At 41.2% G+C, this 12,168-nt stretch overlaps 1 protein-coding gene across 2 annotated transcripts in view; it reads left to right on the plus strand.

The window, feature by feature from the left end:
- Window positions 1–12,168, plus strand: part of COL26A1 (collagen type XXVI alpha 1 chain) — a 192,336-nt gene that overhangs the window by 370 nt on the left and 179,798 nt on the right. For both annotated transcript variants that reach the window (XR_013167655.1, XR_013167654.1), the window contains exon 2: window positions 10,845–11,037. The gene's annotated coding sequence lies outside the window, so the exon portion shown is untranslated. The remainder of the gene's footprint in view (window positions 1–10,844; window positions 11,038–12,168) is intronic.

Here is a 12,168-nt window from a genome sequence, read left to right on the forward strand (position 1 = left end):
ATTCACAATATCATCACATAGTTGCATATTCATCATCATAATCATTTCTTGGAGCATTTGTATCTATTCAGAAAAAGAAATAAAACAAAAACAGAAAAAAAAATTATACATACCATACCCCTTACCCCTCCCTTTCATTGATCACTAGCATTTCAAACTAAATTTATTTTAACATTTGTTCCCCCTATTATTTATTTTTATTCCATATGATGTTCTACTCATCTGTTGATATGGTAGATAAAAGGAGCATCAGACACAAGGTTTTCACAGTCACAGAGTCACATTGTGAAAGCTATATCATTATTCAATAATCTTCAAGAAACATGGCTACTGGAACACAGCTCTACATTTTCAGGCAGTTCCCTCCAGCCTCTCCATTACATCTTTTTTTTTTTTTTATTAATTAAAAAAAGAATTAACAAAACAATTAGAAATCATTCCAATCTACATATACAATCAGTAATTCTTAATAACATCACATAGTTGCATATTCATCATTTCTTAGTACATTTGCATCGATTTAGAAAAAGAAATAAAAAGACATCAGAATAAGAATTAAAACAATAATAGAAAGAAAAAAAAACAAAAACAAAAACAAAAAACCTATACCTCACATGCAGCTTCATTCAGTGTTTTAACATAAATTCATTACAATTGGGTAGTATTGTGCTGTCCATTTTTGAGTTTTTATATCCAGTCCCGTTGTACAATCTGTATCCCTTCAGCTCCAATTATCCCTTCTCTTTTTTTTTTTTTTTAATTACCGGAAAAAAAGAAATTAACCCAACATTTAGAGATCATACCATTCTACATATGCAATCAGTAATTCTTAACATCATCACATAGATGCATGATCATCATTTCTTAGTACATATGCATTGGTTTAGAAGAACTAGCAACATAACCGAAAAAGATATAGAATGTTAATATAGAGAAAAAAATAAAAGTAATAATAGTAAAATCAAAACAAAACAAAACAAAACAAAACAAAAACCTATAGCTCAGATGCAGCTTCATTCAGTGTTTTAACATGATTACTTTACAGTTAGGTATTATTGTGCTGTCCATTTTTGAGTTTTTGTATCTAGTCCTGTTACACCGTCTGTATCCCTTCAACTCCAATTGGCCATTATCTTACCCTGTTTCTACCTCCTGCTGGACTCTGTTATCAAGGACATATTCCAAATTTATTCTCGAATGTCTGTTCACATCAGTGGGACCATACAGTATTTGTCCTTTAGTTTTTGGCTAGACTCACTCAGCATAATGTTCTCTAGGTCCATCCATGTTATTACATGCTTCATAAGTTTATCCTGTCTTAAAGCTGCATAGTATTCCATCGTATGTATATACCACAGTTTGTTTAGCCACTCTTCTGTTGATGGAGATTTCGGCTGTTTCCATCTCTTTGCAATTGTAAATAACGCTGCTATAAACATTGGTGTGCAAATGTCCGTTTGTGTCTTTGCCCTTAAGTCCTTTGAGTAGATTCCCAGCAATGGTATTGCTGGGTCGTATGGCAATTCTATATTCAGCTTTTTGAGGAACCGCCAAACTGCTTTCCACAGTGGTTGCACCATTTGACATTTCCACCAACAGTGGATAAGTGTGCCTCTTTCTCCACATCCTCTCCAGCACTTGTCATTTTCTGTTTTGTTGATAATGGCCATTCTGGTGGGTGTGAGATGATATCTCATTGTGGTTTTGGTTTGCATTTCTCTAATGGCCAGGGACATTGAGCATCTCTTCATGTGCCTTTTGGCCATTTGTATTTCCTCTTCTGATAGGTGTCTGTTCAAGTCTTTTTCCCATTTTGTAATTGGGTTGGCTGTCTTTTTGTTGTTGAGATGAACAATCTCTTTATAAATTCTGGATACTAGACCTTTATCTGATATATCATTTCCAAATATTGTCTCCCATTGTGAAGGCTGTCTTTCTACTTTCTTGATGAAGTTCTTTGATGCACAAAAGTGTTTAATTTTGAGGAGTTCCCATTTATTTATTTCCTTCTTCAGTGCTCTTGCTTTAGGTTTAAGGTCCATAAAACCGCCTCCAATTGTAAGATCCATAAGATATCTCCCAACATTTTCCTCTAACTGTTTTATGGTCTTAGACCTAATGTTTAGATCTTTGATCCATTTTGAGTTAACTTTTGTATAGGGTGTGAGAGATGGGTCTTCTTTCATTCTTTTGCATATGGATATCCAGTTCTCTAGGCACCATTTATTGAAGAGACTGCTCTGTCCCAGGTGAGTTGGCTTGACTGCCTTATCAAAGATCAAATGTCCATAGATGAGAGGGTCTATATCTGAGCACTCTATTCGATTCCATTGGTCGATATATCTATCTTTATGCCAATACCATGCTGTTTTGACCACTGTGGCTTCATAATATGCCTTAAAGTCAGGCAGCGCGAGACCTCCAGCTTCGTTTTTTTTCCTCAAGATGTTTTTAGCAATTCGGGGCACCCTGCCCTTCCAGATAAATTTGCTTATTGGTTTTTCTATTTCTGAAAAATAAGTTGTTGGGATTTTGATTGGTATTGCATTGAATCTGTAAATCAATTTAGGTAGGATTGACATCTTAACTATATTTAGTCTTCCAATCCATGAACACGGTATGCCCTTCCATCTATTTAGATCTTCTGTGATTTCTTTTAGCAGTTTTTTGTAGTTTTCTTTATATAGGTTTTTTGTCTCTTTAGTTAAATTTATTCCTAGGTATTTTATTCTTTTAGTTGCAATTGTAAATGGGATTCGTTTCTTGATTTCCCCCTCAGCTTGTTCATTACTAGTGTATAGAAAAGCTACAGATTTTTGAATGTTGATCTTGTAACCTGCTACTTTGCTGTATTCATTTATTAGCTCTAGTAGTTTTGCTGTGGATTTTTCCAGGTTTTCGACGTATAGTATCATACCGTCTGCAAACAGTGATAGTTTTACTTCTTCCTTTCCAATTTTGATGCCTTGTATTTCTTTTTCTTGTCTAATTGCTCTGGCTAGAACCTCCAACACAATGTTGAATAATAGTGGTGATAGTGGACATCCTTGTCTTGTTCCTGATCTTAGGGGGAAAGTTTTCAATTTTTCCCCATTGAGGATGATATTAGCTGTGGGTTTTTCATATATTCCCTCTATCATTTTAAGGAAGTTCCCTTGTATTCCTATCCTTTGAAGTGTTTTCAACAGGAAAGGATGTTGAATCTTGTCAAATGCCTTCTCTGCATCAATTGAGATGATCATGTGATTTTTCTGCTTTGATTTGTTGATATGGTGTATTGCATTAATTGATTTTCTTATGTTGAACCATCCTTGCATACCTGGGATGAATCCTACTTGGTCATGATGTATAATTCTTTTAATGTGTTGTTGGATACGATTTGCTAGAATTTTATTGAGGATTTTTGCATCTGTATTCATTAGAGAGATTGGTCTGTAGTTTTCTTTTTTTGTAATATCTTTGCCTGGTTTTGGTATGAGGGTGATGTTGGCTTCATAGAATGAATTAGGCAGTTTTCCCTCCACTTCGATTTTTTTGAAGAGTTTGAGGAGAATTGGTACTAATTCTTTCTGGAACGTTTGGTAGAATTCACATGTGAAGCCATCTGGTCCTGGACTTTTCTTTTTAGGAAGCTTTTGAATGACTAATTCAATTTCTTTACTTGTGATTGGTTTGTTGAGGTCATCTATGTCTTCTTGAGTCAAAGTTGGTTGTTCATGTCTTTCCAGGAACCCGTCCATTTCATCTAAATTGTTGTATTTATTAGCGTAAAGTTGTTCATAGTATCCTGTTATTACCTCCTTTATTTCTGTGAGGTCAGTAGTTATGTCTCCTCTTCCATTTCTGATCTTATTTATTTGCATCCTCTCTCTTCTTCTTTTTGTCAATCTTGATAGGGGCCCATCAATCTTATTGATTTTCTCATAGAACCAACTTCTGGTCTTATTGATTTTCTCTACCGTTTTCATATTTTCAATTTCATTTATTTCTGCTCTGATCTTTGTTATTTCTTTCCTTTTGCTTGCTTTGGGATTAGTTTGCTGTTCTTTCTCCAGTTCTTCCAATTGAACAGTTAATTCCTGCATTTTTGCCTTTTCTTCTTTTCTGATATAGGCATTTAGGGCAATAAATTTCCCTCTTAGCACTGCCTTTGCTGCATCCCATAAGTTTTGATATGTTGTGTTTTCATTTTCATTTGCCTCGAGGTATTTACTAATTTCTCTTGCAATTTCTTCTTTGACCCACTCGTTGTTTAAGAGTGTGTTGTTGAGCCTCCAGGTATTTGTGAATTTTCTGGCATTCCGCCTATTATTGATTTCCAACTTCATTCCTTTATGATCCGAGAAAGTGTTGTGTATGATTTCAATCTTTTTAAATTTGTTAAGACTTGCTTTGTGACCCAGCATATGGTCTATCTTTGAGAATGATCCATGAGCACTTGAGAAAAAGGTGTATCCTGCTGTTGTGGGATGTAATGTCCTATAAATGTCTGTTAAGTCTAGCTCATTTATAGTAATATTCAGATTCTCTATTTCTTTATTGATCCTCTGTCTAGATGTTCTGTCCATTGATGAGAGTGGGGAATTGAAGTCTCCAACTATTATGGTATTTGTGTCTATTTCCCTTTTCAGTGTTTGCAGTGTATTCCTCACGTATTTTGGGGCATTCTGGTTTGGTGCATAAATATTTATGATTGTTATGTCTTCTTGTTTAATTGTTCCTTTTATTAGTATATAGTGTCCTTCTTTGTCTCTTTTAACTGTTTTACATTTGAAGTCTAACTTGTTGGATATTAGTATAGCCACTCCTGCTCTTTTCTGGTTGTTATTTGCATGAAATATCTTTTCCCAACCTTTCACTTTCAACCTATGTTTATCTTTGGGTCTAAGATGTGTTTCCTGTAGACAGCATATAGAAGGATCCTGTTTTTTAATCCATTCTGCCAATCTATGTCTTTTGATTGGGGAATTCAGTCCATTAACATTTAGTGTTATTACTGTTTGGATAATATTTTCCTCTGCCATTTTGCCTTTTGTATTATATATATCATATCTGACTTTCCTTCTTTCTACACTCTTCTCCATACCTCTCTCTTCTGTCTTTTCGGTTCTGACTCTAGTGCTCCCTTTAGTATTTCTTGCAGAGCTGGTCTCTTGGTCACAAATTCTCTCAGTGACTTTTTGTCTGAGAATGTTTTAATTTCTCCCTCATTTTTGAAGGACAATTTTGCTGGATATAGGAGTCTTGGTTGGCAGTTTTTCTCTTTTAGTAGTTTAAATATATCATCCCACTGTCTTCTAGCCTCCATGGTTTCTGCTGAGAAATCTACACATAGTCTTATTGGGTTTCCCTTGTATGTGACAGATTGTTTTTCTCTTGCTGCTTTCAAGATCCTCTCTTTCTCTTTGACCTCTGACATTCTAACTAGTAAGTGTCTTGCAGAACGCCTATTTGGGTCTAATCTCTTTGGGGTGAGCTGCACTTCTTGGATCTGTAATTTTAGGTCTTTCATAAGAGTTGGGAAATTTTCAGTGAAAATTTCTTCCATTAGTTTTTCTCCTCCTTTTCCCTTCTCTTCTCCTTCTGGGACACCCACAACACGTATATTTGTGCGGTTCATATTGTCCTTGAGTTCCCTGATACCCTGTTCAAAATTTTCCATTCTTTTCCCGATAGTTTCTGTTTGTTTTTGGAATTCAGATGTTCCATCCTCCAAATCACTAATACTATCTTCTGTCTCTTTGAATCTATCATTGTAGGTATTCATTGTTTTTTCTATCTTTTCTACTTTGTCCTTCACTTCCATAAGTTCTGTGATTTGTTTTTTCAGTTTTTCTATTTCTTCTTTATGTTCAGCCCATGTCTTCTTCATGTCCTCCGTCAATTTATCGATTTCGTTTTTGAAGAGGTTTTCCATTTCTGTTCGTATATTTAGCATTAGTTGTCTCAGCTCCTGTATCTCATTTGAACTATTGGTTTGTTCCTTTGACTGAGCCATATTTTCAATTATTTGAGCGTGATCCGTTATCTTCTGTTGGCGTCTGCGCATTTAGACAGATTTCCCTGGGTATTGGATCCAAAAGTTTGGAAGATTTTTCTGTGAAATCTCTGGGTTCTGTTTTTCTTATCCTGCCCAGTAGGTGGCGCTCGTGGCACACGTTTGTCTGCGGGTCCCACCAGTAAAAGGTGCTGTGGGACCTTAAACTTTGGAAAACTCTCGCCGTCCGGGGGGTTCGCTAGCCGAAACGGCTTGAGCCGGCCCGGGGTCCTAACGCAGGGAGGGTTGCTGGTCGCCGCAGCCCGGGAAAGAGCCCGTCCGAATTTCCGAGTCGGCCCGGGGCGACAAGCGTGGCGGGAGGGCGCCAGCGGCAGCAGCCCGCCCGGGAGAGTGCACGTTCCCCGGGAGTCACGGGTTTGGAAGGGGCCTCCCGCACCCGTCACCGTTCTCCGCGGCCTGGGGGTTTCCGATCCAATTCTCTCAGTTGGTCCGGGGGCTGCGCGTGGTGTGGGCGCCAGCCGCCTTGGTTTCAGGGGACCGCCTCTCCAATTCTCCCAGCCGGCCCGGGAAGGGGGAAGGGAGTAACTCCGGCCGCTTGCCGCCCCGCCCGGTGAGGACCGCGCGCCTCCGCAATCTCACCCGAGCTGCTTCTCTCAGCCAGCCAGCCGTTCCAGGATGGGGTACGCTGTCTTTTTTATCTCTGTTGTGGCTTTGGGCGCTTTCTGTATCGTTTCTACTCCCCTAGTAGCTGTCCTGGGGAAGAAACTAAGATCCGCGCGTCTTACTAAGCCGCCATCTTCCAGGAAGTCCCGGTGAACAGCATCTTGGTGACGTCCTCACGCCGGCGGGAGCGCGACGGGGTCCAGCAGAAAGCGACGAACGAGCGCTGCTGCCACTTCCTTAGCGGCCTGGGGACCCGCTTCCAGGGGCTCGTCAGGGCCCTTTCCCGCGGGAGCCGGCCTGGGGAAGGCTGAGCTTCCTGGTCTCTCCATTACATCTTGAATAACAAGGTGACATCTACTTAATGCGTAAGAATAACCTCCAGGATAACCTCTTGACTCTGTTTGGAGTCTCTCAGCCATTGACATGTTGTCTCATTTCACTCTTCCCCCTTTTGGTCGAGAAGGTTTTCTCAATCCATTGATGCTGAGTCTCAGCTCATTCTAGGTTTTTTCTCAATCCCTTGATGCTGAGTCTCAGCTCATTCTAGGATTTCTGTCCCACGTTGCCAGGAAGGTCCACACCCCTGGGAGTCATGTCCCACGTAGACAGGGGGAGGGTGGTGAGACTGCTCATCATGTTGGCTGGAGAGAGAGGCCACATCTGAGCAACAAAAGAGGCTCTCTTGGGGGTGACTCTTAGGCTTAATTTTAAGTAGGTTTGACCTATCCTTTGTGGGGTTAAGTTTCATATGAACAAATCCCAAGACTGGGGGCTCAGCCTATAGCTTTGGTTGTCCCCACTGCTTGTGGGAATATCAAGAATTCAACTTGGGGAAGTTGAATTTTTCCCCGTTCTCAACATTCCCCGAAGGGGACTTTGCAAATACTTTTCCACTCACTGTTCAACTCACTCTGGGATTCATCGGGGCATCACTCTGGACGAACCAACAAAATCTTATGCCCTACCCAAGGTTCCAAGTACTTATGATGTTCAATAAAGCTATCTACATAAGTTATATCAGGAAATGCACTAGTCAAAATATAAATTTTGTACCAAATAAACATTTTTTGCTTTAGTCACACACATAAGTTGAAATTTTAAAATATTAATTACCATCTATTTTCAGCACCCTGCAGTAATGACGTTCCTTTGTTCTTCCTCATGAAAAACATTGTTAAAATTTGTACATTTAGTCACTATCACTATACACTCTAGGCATTCCTAGATTATACCGTCTCAATTTTTATTGTCTATCTTTCTTTCTGATTTCATTTATACCCCCAGCCCTCCTCCCTCTATCATACTTTCTTCTACCATTTTGCCTTTTGGATTTTATATGTCATAACTAATTTTCCTTCTTTTTATCCTTACTCATGGTCTTCCTTTCTACACTCTTCTCTCTTCTGTCTTTTCATATCTGTCTCTAGTGCTCCCTTTAGTATTTCTTGCAGACCTGGTCTCTTGGTCACAAATTCTCTCAGTGATTTTTTTTGTCTGAAAAGTTTTAATTTCCCCCTCATTTTTAAAGGACAATTTTGCTGGATATAGAATTCTTGGTTGGCAGCTTTTCTCTTTTAATAATTTAAATATATCATCCCACTGTCTTCTCGCCTCCATGGTTTCTGCTGAGAAATCTACGCATAGTCTTATTGGGCTTCCCTTGTATGTGCTGAATTGCTTTTCTCTTGCTGCTTTCAAGATTCTCTCTTTCTCTTTGACCTCTGACATTCTGATTAGTAAATGTCTTGGAGCACGTCTATTTAGATCTATTCTCTTTGGGGTACGCTGCACGTCTTGGATCTGTAATTTTAAGTTTTTCATAAGAGTTGGGAAATTTTCAGTGATAATTTTCTCCATTAGTTTTTCTCCTCCTTTTCCCTTCTCTTCTCCTTCTGGGGCACCCACAACATGTATATTCATGTGCTTCATATTGTCATTCAATTCCCTGAGTCCCTGCTCATATTTTTCCATTTTTTCCCTATATATATTTTTTCTTGTCAGATTTCAGATGTTCTTTTCTCCAGTTCACTAATCCTACATTCTGCATCTCGAAATCCACCCTTGTAGGTTTCCATTGTTTTTTTCATCTCTTCTACTGTGCCTTTCATCCCCATAAGTTCTGTGATTATTTTTTCAGACTTTCCATTTCTTCTTTTTGTTCATTCCTTGCCTTCTTTATATCCTCCCTCAATTCATTGATTTGGTTTTTGATGAGGTTTTCCATGTCTGTTTGCATATTCTGAATTAATTGTTTCAGCTCCTGTATCTCATTTGAATTGTTGGTTTGTTCCTTTGACTGGGCCATATCTTCAATTTTCCTAGTGCGATTTGTTATTTTTTGCTGGTGTCTAGGCATTTAACTACCTTAATTAGTTTATTCTGGAGATTGCTTTCACTTCTTTTACCTAGGGTTTTCTTGCTGGATGAATTTGTTATCTATCTGTTCTTTGACATTCCATTCAGCTTTATCTGGACCTTTAGCTTAAGTTTTTTTTTTTAACAGAGGAGAATTTTTCAGTTCTTGTTTTCTTGTTTCTTGCCCTGCTTGTGTGGTGCCTTTCCCCCACACACACTTAGGAGGGTCTACTTAGATATTATTGACCCAAGCCAGATTTTCCCAGACCAAACTGGCCTCCTATCAGGAGGAAAGAGTCACCTGCATCGGTTTTCCCTGAGGGTGAGACCCAGCAGGTTGAAAGACTTTCCTGTGAAGTCTCTGGACTCTATTTTTCTTATCCTGCCTTGTGTGTGGCGCTTGTCTGACTGCAGGTCCCACCAGCATAAGATGATGCGGTACCTTTAACTTTGGCAGACTCTCCCTGCCGGGGGCATGGTGGAGACAGAGGAGAGGTTGTAGGCTCACCAAACCCTGGTGTCTGAATCCCTTGAGGGAGGGATTCCACCTGAGTTGGGCTTCACCCCTCCCCTGGGGGAAGGCACAGGCTCCAGACAAGCCCTCAAATGAGCTTGTTTCTGCCTATGTCTGGGGCAGTTGCAGCCTGAGAAGTCCTGCTGCTGTATCCAAAGGCAGTCCAGACTTTGTAGAAACACAGCCACAAAAACCTCTGTTTCCTTTTTTTTTTTCCCTTTTTCTGTCAGCCTTGCCCCCTTGGCACCAGGGCAAAAATGAACAACCTTCACTTTGACCAGGTTCACCTGAGCTGGAGGCCTATTTTTAGTAGTCAGAACTTGTTAATTAATGCCACAATTGGCGTTTGGTTGGGCTCAGCCCCTGCTGCTGGTAAAGTCCTTTCCCTTCCCCTCTGGGAAGCAGCCTGTGGGGGAGGGGCGCCAGCCACCATGGCTTGGTGAAGTCACGGTTCTGGGGGGGCTTGCAGCCGGTCCAGCTGGTCCAGACTGGGGTACGCTGTGTGTCCGGTCACTGAAGTGGCCCCAGGAGCTGTTCTGTACTGTTTCTGGTTATTTAGTTGTTCTGGAGGACGAACTAAAATGTGCACATTGCTAAGCTGCCATCTTGGCCTGGAAGTCGAGATGTGCATTTTTCTTAAATAATAAGGGAAGAAATCACCTGCAGCCAGGTAGGTGGCGATACTGAGTAGGGGTCCCAAAGCCTCTCGCAGCCCTGGGACCCGAGGCCGCCTCTCTCCACTCAGGTTGTTCAGGGCCTCAGCGGCTTCTGGCCCAAGCCTGAGGCTCTGGAGTCTCCAAGACCCAAGAAAAGAGAGAGGGGCAAAGTCTCCTCAGTCAGTGGTGGGGGGGACGGAGGATTCCACAGCAGGAGTGGGGTGCTGAGCTGGAAGGCTGGGAGAAGGCAGGGGACACTGGGGAGAGAGTGCCCAGGAGCCCCTGGGTTAAATGGGCTACTCCCACATCTGCGCCCTATCTTTCTCCCATAAAATTCAGGACTAAATTTCAGTTTGTTGGATTTGTAATTTTTATTTTATTTTGCCAAAAAAGTTGGATTCTTACTTTTTGTTTTGAATGAGGAACATTCACATGCTTTAGGGTTCAACATAAAAGTGTTAGAAAAAGATAACCCCCGAGGAAGCCTCTCTCTTGTCCTGTTCCATCCACCATAACCTCCCACCTCCTCCCCGGGATAAGTAACCACTTTGATCCTCGAATTGTTTTCTCATATGAGCAAATAGTACCATATGAGCTTCTTTCTTCCCATTTTCAGCCCAAAGGTCTCACCCTCTGTTTTGCCTCCTTTACTGCATAGCGGTCCACCATGTGGTGTAGCTGACTTTGACCAGATCCATTTGGAAACACGCCTGGGGTCTTCCAATCTGCAGCCATTGTGAGCAAAGCTGCAATGAATGCCACTATCGATGTCATTTCTTCTGATAAATTACGTAGCTTAAATTCCCCGAAGTGGATTCCTGGGTTCAAGGGTAAATGCGTGTGTGATCTGAGTAAGTAGAGCTACTTTGTCCCTTCTCTAGCTTGTGCCATTTTGCCCTTCCACCAACCATGTATGACAGTCCCTACGGTGTCATCACCAGAGGTTATTATAAAATTAACTTTAGAGTTCCCAAATGCATGATGCTTATGGTTGGGGAGAGGAATATTTAGGTTGAAAACTTTGACTGTCTCCTATGACGTCCTTCCTCTTCTATGTATCAGCTGGTGATCGACATACAAGCCACCCAGGGGGTTACGTGTCTGGGCACAGGCTGGATGGGGTTGCTGGTTTAAGCTCTGGGATGTTCCTTCCTATCCTAATTGTCTTTGATTAGATGGCCCATTTCATCCATTCACTTATATTTTCCATCCCTCCCGATACAACTTACATATTGGAATCACCATTTAATTGTTTCTTACCAAAACCACACTTCAATATCTAAGCACATTTTTCCATTTCATGGACCAGGCTGTGGTGAAACCCACCCGTCAATTTCCTCTCCCACATCCGACAGCCTGTACTTACAGGCTAAAGGAAGCTGTGCTTGGGCGTGGAGCAGAGCTGGGTGATTTGGGCAGTCCCTCTTGGAGAAATGTTTTGGGAAACAATTCCTTTCCCACACGAAGCGGCACAGGAACCCAACAGACCCATTCATTCGGCCTTAATCTGGTCTGACGTCCCCTGGAAATTGTCCCCAACACAGGGTGTTTCCTCCGTCACTTGTCTTCAAAGCAGGTTGCCATCGTTATCTAATCAATCTTCATAGCAGACTTTGGAAGGGAAGATGGTTTCCCTCATGTCATGTGCCTGCGAGTCAGGACAGCTGGAGGCAGAGGCAGATTTCCTGTGGGTTTCTTCCCTCAACTGCCTGGGAAAGTCCTCTACATTGCTGGGATCTCTACCTTCTCCCTTCATCCTTCTCTTGAAGGATGTTTGGGGTCATCAGTCATGTTCCTGGTCTATAAGCCCAAGGCCCTTGCCTGTAGCCGTGGGAAATGCAGGCTTTCTGGACATGTGTAGATGCTAGCAATGTGACTTTGGGTGGGTGTGAGTCTTATCTGAGACTCAGTAAAATAGGATTAACAATCTGTATGGCATGGGGTTATTGGGAAGACAAAATGAGATGATGTGCATTGAGATG

Source organism: Tamandua tetradactyla, chromosome 23 (genome assembly GCF_023851605.1).
Source record: "Tamandua tetradactyla isolate mTamTet1 chromosome 23, mTamTet1.pri, whole genome shotgun sequence".
Taxonomy (NCBI): Eukaryota; Metazoa; Chordata; class Mammalia; order Pilosa; family Myrmecophagidae; genus Tamandua; species Tamandua tetradactyla.